Consider the following 11,161-nt stretch of genomic DNA (forward strand, 5'->3'; position numbering starts at 1 on the left):
TAGCTGTGAAATTAGGTGATTAACTAGTTGTTACTTAACCTTCTAATTTCTGTATAAGTCTAATTACATGAAACAGAAGTTGGTGTTTTGATTTTTTACTTTGCTTTTCTGTTTGGAGTGTCATTGCAACTACTGTATTGTAAATGATGGAAAATAATTGCATATGTTAAAAAATATTAAACTTTATAAAGTAAAAAAATAAAATAAAATTTCAAAAAAATAAGAGAAGAAAAAAAATGAAGTAATAATAATATTAGATTTCTGTAAGTACTTACAAGTATTAATTTTCCATTACTGCATAACATATTCCCACAAATTGAGCAGCTTGAGGCTCACACTTCTTTAGGCAGAAATTCAACACAGAATAAAGGGGTTCTTTGTTCAAGGCCTCACAAGATTGAAACCAAGGTGTCAGCAGGGCTATTTTTCTCTCTTGAGGGGGAGAAAATCAGCTTTCAATCTCATTCAGAGCATTGGCAGAATTTATTTCTTTGCTATTTCAGACCTCAGGTCCTGTTTAAACTGCTAGTGGGGATCTGGAACTGCCCTCAGGTCTTAAAGATTGCCCCTCTGTATCCACAATTCTAAATAAGGTGTTGGTTTTCTTCCAAGCCAGCTGGAGCATGGGTTTCTAATTTTCACTTTCTACACTGGGGAAAGAATTCTTACGCTTTTAAAGGTTGCATGTGATTAGGTCTGGCCCACTCAACAGGACTTTAAGAATTAAATCCATAGTTTTCACAGTCCTGGGGACTATGCAGGGAATGGACGCTAAGAGGAGAGACATCTTGGGCAAGATGCAATATAGCAGAATCCTGACCTCCCCACCATATTTTGGAGTTCAACTCTAATTGATAAATAAGGCTTGATTTTGATTCATCTGTATTGAATAAATACAATTTTTATGATCTAAAATAATACAATGAAGTATGATTGGACCCTGATTAGTCTCAGAAATTTTGTATATAGCTTCTCTTAATCAGCAACCAATGATATATATAAATATATATATAGAGAGAGAGAAAAATTGTTAAATGCAGTGAAAGGAGATCCGTAAACAAACTGTTTTTGTAAATAATTCAAGTATAAATCTATAATATTCATATCAGTTTTAGGAAAATGTGCTACACACATATACAAACATAATTCTATGGATTCCATGAATTTTTAGGAAATCTTAATAACAAAGCAATTCAATTTCTTCTGAAAACCAATTAAACCTTGAGAGATTTATTCATCATTTTAGGTCTCAGTCAGTGTCAAATTAAGCATCTGCTTTTATAATCCTGAATTCCTTAAAAAAAAAAAAACTTTGACCTTTAAAAGTGCAATAGCTTGAAATCGATTTATTTCACTGCACATCCAATAATATGTATTTGTGGAAAGCAGTCAAAATTGAGATTCCAGGATCTGTGAGAACTGCTTGCATTTTTCTTTTTTGTCTATCTTTCTTTTTTCTTTTTTACTTTTTATTTCCTTTTAAAGTCAAAGTCAACGTGAAATTATTATCTCATTGGAAGATTCTTGGGAATCTTGTTATCCCTAGTGGGAAATAAGTGAATCCTAAGATTGATTCCTTCCTTAATGTGCTTATAATGAGAGATTTTAGAGAAACATCTTGGGTTAACCTGTATTTAGAAATAAGATGCAATTAACTGCATTTCTTAGAATAGTTACTGTTTCTATCTCTCATTAACACATTGCAATTTAGCATTAAGATTACTCATTTTCATACTATTAGGCAAAAAATACTTAATGTATAAATTATCATGCAAATAAGATAATATTTATGACACCATTATAGGATATAAGGCTGAGAGATATGAATTCTTAACAAGTAAATTTGACATGAAACAGCTTGACTCACAATACAATGAAAGCAACCTGGTTAAGTACTTGGATTTATTTTTTTCTATATTTGTGATATTATACTTTCAAAATCCATTTAAAGAAGTTATTGTAAAGTGAGGAAAGGAAATAAAAGACTTCAGTGAGGTGGCTTTGTGCTTTAACACATAAAGCAATCCCCACAGAAATGCATGCTACAGAAAATGGGTCACCTTCAAACCACCTTTGAAATAAGCAGATAATGTAATTTTCAGATTGTGTTCTTAAAAGCATTTTATAGAATGTATATCTGTTTAACCTTTTATTTATTTTGCCAAAATGTGCATGTGTGAGCACATGAAAACACATACAAATACTCTGTCCTCCTCTCTTTTTCCTCTGACATATAAGTATGTGTATATATATACATATATACACACATGTAAATATCACCATACACATACATATGCCTACTAATTTGGTTATTAGGTCATTGTGAGAAATCACATGTGCTAATGACTATTTCTGTAATGAAATGTAGTGATTCAATTATGTTTTTAATATAATGGATTTCTATATGCCTCAAAGAAAATTTTGATATACACAATGTGCAGAACCTTAGAAAATTTTCATTGAAATATTAGACTGATAGAGTAGTAAATTATATTTTATTTAACATAAATACTTTTCCCTTTTTTCTAGTTGACTATTAATCCTTCCAAATATATGATTGACACAGTTGAGATGATTTCTAACTATAAATGTAATATCACTTTGTATTTTAAATAAAAGCACAAATATAATGTGCTTTCTAATTATATAGTATAGTAAATGCATATGAAAAATTTCTATAGACAAGTGTGATTTGAGAGACAGGAAACTATAAAAAGACAGTGTTTTGAATGAGTATCTTTTTTGCTATGACCCATATTGTTCCCCACTGGACTCCTGTCTCCTTAAGAATAAGTAGTAAATTACGTTCTTGATTCCAGCAGCTAGTGCAATCACTAATGGGCAGTCCAAAACATTCTTGAATAAAACTATTCTCATTAATGTGTCCATTATAATACAGCCTGTGTTTGCTCAAACAGACTGATGTATATTACACAACTGATACTTGGGCAGTTTGTGGCTAATCTAATCCTCTGACCAAAATTTCACTGTTTGTTGTCTTTTCCTCTTAAGAAAGACCCAGTTTTGAGAGCTACGAAAAAAAAAATAGACTTTATATGCAGCAAATTAAAAGAGAACTAATTTAATTGAAAAGCTAGTCTCAAAGATACATGGAGTTAAACTACCTGATTTGAATCTTAGCTTTGTGTCTTTCTATTTGTGTGTCCTGAGTCAACTCAGCTGCTCTGTGCCTCAATTTATGCATCTGCAAAATGAGGCTGATAATAGTAGGGTTGTCCTTGTAGGGCTGTTCTAAGTATTAAAGTGGTTTCAGATGCATAAAACCTTTAGAAAATTGCCTGGAAAAATGAGAAGCTTGATAATGTTTTCTATCATTATTTTGGATCCAATTAGTTTTCTTGTATCTATGAATATAAATTAATGTAAATGGAAACAAATATTGCTATACTGGGCTCATTTGGATGTAAATGTAGAGAAATGAAGGGAAATAGACATTTTGAAGTTAAATTCTTTAGAGTATTCTCCAAATTTTATGATATAAGTATTAGAATCCATATTTTATGTATGAGGATTCTGACATCCGAAGAAATTTAGTAACTTTTACAGAAACATCCAGGTAATAAGTCATGGGTTTGGGATTCTAACCCCAAATATTGGAGACTTATGATGATGGATTTTAGACCATTCCATATTTTACATTAGAGTTATGATTTGGGTCTGTCTGACATATTAGAGTTCTTAAATGCATATACAAAGAAGTTAGGATAGAACATAGAGCTTTTGAAAATTAAATTTTACATTGTGAAATATTAGAATTTTATTTAAAAATTTTACTTATATTTATCATGCTAGCATGCTAGTTTCATAACCAAATAAGGTTTATAAGATGTGTAACACAGTGTCCGGTATTCAGTAAAGACTAATTACCTTTAATAAGTGACATAGATAAGTAGTAATGAGTAGCAATAAATTAATGAATGATATCTAACCATAATAATGTATAATTATTATTTAAAACTCATCTTTATATAGAATAAATTATACAGATCTATGTGCTCCTCTGAAAAATAATAATCACATTTGAAATCATACAGAAATTCACTTTCATTTCAAATAGAGATTCTATTACTGAACATTTGATAAGAACAGTTCATTGTCATGAACTGTTTTGTTACGAAAAACCTGACTTTGTGAAAAGAGTTTTATAGCTTGGAAATGGAGTGAAGAAATTATTTTAACCTTCTCCCATATTTTTTCTCCCAAATCTGGACATCACGCCAATGACCTCTCAAATTCTCCAGAAGTACTTATTAATATGTTGTGACACTCTCAAATGATAAAATGTAATCTGGGTGAGCTAAAGTTGTAAAATATGACAATCTAAAAGATGAGTTAGGATACCTCTCATATGTAACCACACACGCAATATTTAAGGAGAAAAAGAAAAATGAAAGAAAACATCGGATGAATAGCATATTTCTTTTCTTTATCAGGATAAATAATATATCCTAACACATCAGATTTTGTTGCTCCCAAGAATTGCAAATAGTCTTTGTTCTCCTTTGCCCTGCCTTGGCATACCTCTGGGAAGGTGTGGGCCTTTTTGAAATGGATTTCAACTTCCTTGCATAGAAGGTGAACTGCTTCCAGATGATAAATAGCTTTGGGTCTGTAACGCAGGTGGGAGAGTCTTCAACTTACTGTGGGTAGTTAAAGGTAATTTCCAACCTTGTAAAATGGTATTCCTCTTGCTCAAATGGCAACAATCACGAGAGGAAGAACAAATGAGTCCCTTCAGGGAGTAGGATGGAATAGAATGTCAAATATTCTGGGATCTTCAGTGACATCAGAGAAAAATTCCACGTTGAAATTTTGCATTATAACATTATTCAGGCAGAGTTATAGATCTTCTTTGGATATTGTCTTTGCTTGTCAGTCAGCAATGCCTTAAACGTAATCTAATGGCTTTGTAGATAACACAATGGCCACCGTGATGTTTCTTAGAACAGAATAAGCATGAACTGCAAACTGAGCAACTATAAAAAATGATATACTAATGTTTTATAAGTAAATCAAGGAGCATATTGAAAAAGTAGTTTTGCTTGTTTGATTGATTGATTGTTTTTGGTACATAATGAAATTATTTCAGTCAAAGAAAATTGCATAAAATTTTTCCTACTAGTTTTGACTAGTTCATGAGAGATCCTGTATGTAAAACAGTTATAGTATTACTTTAGACACATACACACACCAACTGTTGAACAATAATATTAAACCATTCTACAAGCTCTGTAATTATTCAAAAACTGATAATGAGCACTACAACTTATATGCCATTATTATACCAAAATTTACTGAGGCATATCCTGTACAAGGAACCTTTCCCTTACATTGAGTGTGTTTATGGAAATGACTGGCAGAAGATGCCATAACTCATGTTACAAGGATTTCTGTATTCAGTAGGGCATATTTTCATGCTGCCACATTTAGTCATATATATTTTGAGACTGAAGAGCTATGCAAAGGCAGAATAATAAAAACTTAAAGACATATCAAGAAGTTTCTTGTTTCAATAGACAGATTCAAAATGGAGGCTGGTTCCCTGGAAAAAAGATGATGATAAGTAAATATTAAAATGCATGATCCTGGGCACCTGGGTGGCTCAGTCAGTTAAGTATCTGACTTCAGCTCAGGTCATGAACTTCCGGTTCATGAGTTAGAGCCCCTCATGGGGCTCTATGCTGACAGCTCAGAGCCTGGAGCCTGTCTTGGGATTCTGTGTCTCCCTCTCTCTCTTCTTCTCTCTCTCTCTCTCTCTCTCTCTCTCTCTCTCTCTCTCTCTCTCCCTCTCTCTCTCTCTCACTCAAAAATAAACATTACAAAAAAGTTTAAATGCATAATTCTTCCAAACTTACAGAAATTAAAGATGCAAAATCCAAATGCAGTGTTTGAAAGTTGCTTTGATCTATGCTCAAATATAAAGAAAGAGCTAAAAAAGATACTTGAAGAGACAAGTGGGGAAAAGTGAATTTGGGCTGGTTATTAGGTGGTAATAAGTATTTTAAGTAATTTTCTTAAATTAGATTTTGACATCATGATTATATAGGAAAGGGGCTTATCTTCATGAAGTTGGTGCTTCAGTCTATATGTATAAATGAAACAAATACAGGAGAAATATTAATAATTATTTAATCTAGATAGTAAGAATATATATTTTCATTGTATCATTCTTCTAATTATTCTGTTGGTGTGAAGTTCTTTTTAAAACAGTTTTGGTAAAGGAAGATGGTAGAGTGCCCAGACCATTTTTCTTCGCCTCCTGAGACCATCGGTTATCTATAATATAGGAACGATAATATTAATCCACAATCTTGATGAGAGTGATGTGGAGAGCAGGTTAAAACAGTGTGAGGAGCCACAGTACTTATGGGCACAGGATTAATAATCTGCAAGTGCACACACCTAATCAAATATCTGTTGAACACAGGTTTTAGTTTTCAGGCAGAAACTACCTTTTCAAAATCAGAAGTTTCTCCTTCTGACACACCTCACATGCTCCCCATGCCTAGTAACCACCCCCTATCCCAGCAAAGAGCAATGAAAATCACATCACTGCTGGACACAGTAATATAAAAAGCATTTTCTATTTTATATGTATTTTCAATCCAGAGAAAAATAAGAATAAATCCCTTATTTTGTGCAGCAGTTCCTAAAATAGAATCACAGAGATGCTAGTAAACATTTAACTTTAAATTAGCTTTCTCAAATCTTTGAAACACTGGAATCCAGATTTGCTTGCTCCAAAACTGGTCCTCAGTATCTTGTGAAAGCCCCTCTTGGGATGACATTTTCATGCTCCATCTGAGATGACTTGGAAAACATCAGAAAACACCACCACCACTTCCACAAAACAACTGCTTGGACAGTGAAAATTTCTACATCTAACATTTATAGAGCTCTGTTTCTGGGAGAAAAATTTAATGTCAATACTAAAAGAATAATATTCTAGGAGTTGGTTGCTTCAGCCAGTAAATAGAGTCAGCACCTACTCAGAAACAGCTTTTTAAAAAAATAATTGGAGGGGAGCCTGGAGATCTCAGTCAGTTAAGTGTCTGATTCTTGATTCCAGCTCAGGTCATGATCTCACCGTTTGTGAGATCAAGCCCCATATCAGGATATGCACTGAAAGTGCAGATGGTGCTTGGGATTCTCTCTTTCCTCTTTCTCTGCTCCTCTTCCTGCCTGTGCTCTCTCTCAAAAGAATATAAATATTTAAAAAAGTAATTGGAATAAGAAACATTTCTTGCTGTTATTTTTAAATTGCTATAAATGAAAATAACTTTATCCTTGTGGAATTACTAGCTTTCTGCATGTATAGCTTAAAACCTTGTATAAAATGACACCATGTGCTTTGTCATAGTTAACACAGCCCAAAGATGAGGCAAGTCATGAAAATCCTTCTTCTGAAAACCTCCCTCCTTCTTTACGCAAATAACACTAAGAAATAACTTCACAGTGTAAGCTAAGCCTGAATGCCATTGCTGAAAGATTTAAGAAACAAATTCCATTTACAAAGATCAATTTCTGGAATCACTGAAATTTCAAATTTTTTGATTCATAAAAATTATGATGGTTTTGGTCTTGATAATTACCCTTTATAGGAGCTAAACACTTCTATAAGCTAAAGTTTATAGAAGAACACACACACATACACACACACATTTATCTTTTTATTTATGAAAAAATAGTGATAGACCTTTTTTTCCCCATGCAAGTCACTGAGAGTAGAATCCATGAACACAAACAGTTGGTTAATGGGTTTATTTTAGTTCCATCGAACGGCCCCTCCCGAGTAGCTGGAAGTCCTCGGAAGAGAGCCCCGCTGAGCAGAGGCTCAGGGTTTTTAAAGGTTTTGGCAAGACAAAATAAGTCATCATGTAGTTAACCAATTACAATGTACAGCATTTCATTATAGCCAATTACATTGTAATACACAGACATTACTTTTTTTGGGAACCTATCATTTTAAAGTTCTTAGTCTTTTAAAATGACCAATCATAGTAAGACACATAAGATACCGTGGGTCAGTGGCTAGGTGACTTTCACCTGTGGACTTTGCCTCAGCCAGGTCTTAGTAAAAGGGTGGGTTGCTTAACAGAATCTTGAAAAACAAGAAGGTCACAATGTTCGTTACCGAATTACATTCTTAGGGTCTTTCCAGAGACCGGTTGCTCAACCTTTAATTACTTACTAGAATGGGAGTGAGGGAGTGAAACAATGGTTGGGATTTTAGGGTCCCTAAGGGGTAGGGTCTTACATTGGGCAATGCTCATTAAATCATTCAATTTCCTTGAATAAATAATAGACACATTAAAAAATAATTCTGGGAGCACCTGGATGGCTCAGTCAGTTAAGCATGGAACTTCAGCTCAGTCCATGAAGTCACCACTCATGAGTTGAGCCCCGCATCAGACTCTGTGCTGATAGCTCAGAGCCGAAAGCCTGCTTCAAATTCTGTGTCTCCCTTTCTCTCTGCCCTTCCCCGATTCACACTCTCTCTCTCTCTCAAAAATGAAAAACTGTTTAAAAAATTAAAAAAAATAATTCTGTAGAAGGGGGCCTTTCTGGCTCTGTTGGTAGAGCATGTGACCCTCAGTCTCGAGATCCTGAGTTTGAGGCCCACATTGGGGACAGAGGTTACTTAAAAAAATTTTTGTTTAAGAATTTCAAGTGATACTGAAAAATGGTCATAGTATTTTGTTATTGAAACTGTTGACTTGTTTTATATCATGTTATATGTATATATAATCAGAGAATACTAAATATAAAAGTACATATAAATATATTTCTATGTGTGTACTCTTTCAGTTATATATTTTTCTTTATAGGAATTTACATATATTGAATATAATCAAAAGTGTACAAAGATGATAAAAGAAGTTATGTGTCTACAATTCCCACATCAGGGCATCACTTATTTAATATTAGAACTGATGCTGCAAAAACACCTATACTTCATGTGCCAGTTCAATCAACACTGAATAACTAATTTTAAATATTGCCTGTCAGGGGCACCTTTGTGGTTCAATTATTTAAGTCTCCAACTCTTGGTTTTGACTCAGGTCATGATCTCATGGTTTGTGAGTTTGAGCCCAGCATCAGGCTCCTTGCTGACAGTGCAGAGCCTGCCTGGGATACTCTATCTCTCCCTCTGTCCCTGCCTCTCCCTCCCTAGCGCTCTCTGTTTCTCTCTAAATAAATAAATAAACTTAAAAAGAAAAAGAAAAAACTTAAAAAAAAATATTACATGTCAATGCCAGATATTGTAGTTTTCTACGCGGTATTGTCATGTAATGAACGGCTATAAAAATTCTAATCTTCCCAAGAGTTTTACATTAATCAACTTCATTTCCAGTTCAAGTTTTAACGTATTTTCACATATTTCTTCTGAAGCTTTAACCTCTACAAAACTCAGCTTTAAATTAGAAGGGGAAAAGTAGAAGAGTGAGGAGGAACAGTAACTGAATTTAATTTCAATCTTGGATAGAGCCTCACACACATTTGCTTTTCTATTCTTGTGTCTGTTAGAAAAGAATACAGTTCTGATTTTAGCTAAATGTGGATTTTTTTTGTAACTCTACTTGGATCACACTGTAAAACCTTCTTAGAATTTTCACGCGCTTCCCACAATAACACCACATATTTTTTGGAGCCATTGGCAAAATGGATGCAATTTATAAAGTCTTTGCTTTTGCATTGAGCTTTTGCCTGGCTCATATCTTTAGATACATTTAAAAGAAAAAGCAATACCCACTGTGTTGAATATCTTTCATAGTATGGATTAAATGTGTAATTTGAAATTCTCAAGTTCAAAGTACATTTATCTACAGCTTGATTTTACACTTGAAACTTCCTCTACTTCATGAGAGTTTGTAAAAACTTAGGAGGAAAAACCTTCCTCCTGTCATTTATAGCAATTTTCCTTAGATTTGAGTAAAATACACAGGAACTTTAAAAAACTAAAATTGTGTGTTCTCTTTCTATTTTCTCATTATCTCAATGGTAACACTTGCCCAGGTATCAATTCTTTGCTTATTTTCTTATATAAGTGAATTTTCAGAGCAAATTTTGAAATAAATACAAATAATGATTAATTTTAATAACATTAATGTTATCTTACAGAATTTAAAATCAGAATGTTGAGTTTAATAGCAAAGATATAGCCACTGTTGTCTTTATTTTTTGTGTGTTTTGGTTTTACTAATAGTAATACACAGAACCTGTTTGCAAAAGGATACTTATATAATTTAAAATATTTCAAAGCTTTTTTTGTGGAAGTTGAAACATTAAAAAACAAAATCAGGACTCATTCTTCCCCAAATTTTCCAAGGATTGTGTGCTTATATGCAAGTTTTGAAGCACAGCCTAAATGACTATGAACACTAAAAGCTTCACGTTTTTCCTTTGGTTGATCTGTTGACTGAAATTAGCTTTTGCTTTTTATTTATTTTTGTAATTTTATTTTATTTTAAAGAAAGAGAGAGAGCACAAGTAGGGGAGCTGGGCAGAGGGAAAGAAACTCTAGAGCAGGCTCCATGCTCAACGCTGAGCCTGATGCTGGGCTTGATCCTCAAACTCTGGGATCATGACCTGAGTCATGAGTCATATGCTCAACCAACCAAGCCTCCCAGGTGCTCCTGGAATGAGCTTTTTAAATTTAAGATGTGGACACTGAAATCAGATGACCTTATACAAATGATTAGGCATAGGCTAAAGCATTTTAGATCAGCACCTGAATAAAAAATGATATTTATAAGAATATATATGCTCTGTTATTTAAATAGTGATTATATTATTTATAAATATATATGAGTATACATATCCTTAGAGAACTATAAATAATGTAGTATTTATATTATATATACACTGTTGGGTAACTTCTAGATCTCCAAGACTATGTTCCTCTTCTATCAACTTTTGGACCTCAGTTTGAAAAACATTGACTTACAGTATTACAATGAAAATTTATCTTCTATTTGGGCCTCTCTCATGTTATTTATGTGTATATTATTACATGCTATAATTAGTGAATTATACATGTGTTGAAGAAATTAGCAGAGGTTCAAAACTTTTCTATATTACAAGATTTCAAATACATAGAAGGAATTAGAGCAAGCTGTTTGTCTGCAAATCTGAAAAG

General features: G+C 33.1%; 1 protein-coding gene across 1 annotated transcript in view; it reads left to right on the forward strand.

Moving 5' to 3' along the window:
* The window catches only part of CDH12 (cadherin 12), a 254,478-nt gene that overhangs the window by 58,758 nt on the left and 184,559 nt on the right, over window positions 1-11,161 (forward strand). The window lies entirely within an intron of this gene.

The sequence above is a fragment of the Suricata suricatta genome, chromosome 6 (assembly GCF_006229205.1).
Source record: "Suricata suricatta isolate VVHF042 chromosome 6, meerkat_22Aug2017_6uvM2_HiC, whole genome shotgun sequence".
Lineage (NCBI taxonomy): Eukaryota > Metazoa > Chordata > Mammalia > Carnivora > Herpestidae > Suricata > Suricata suricatta.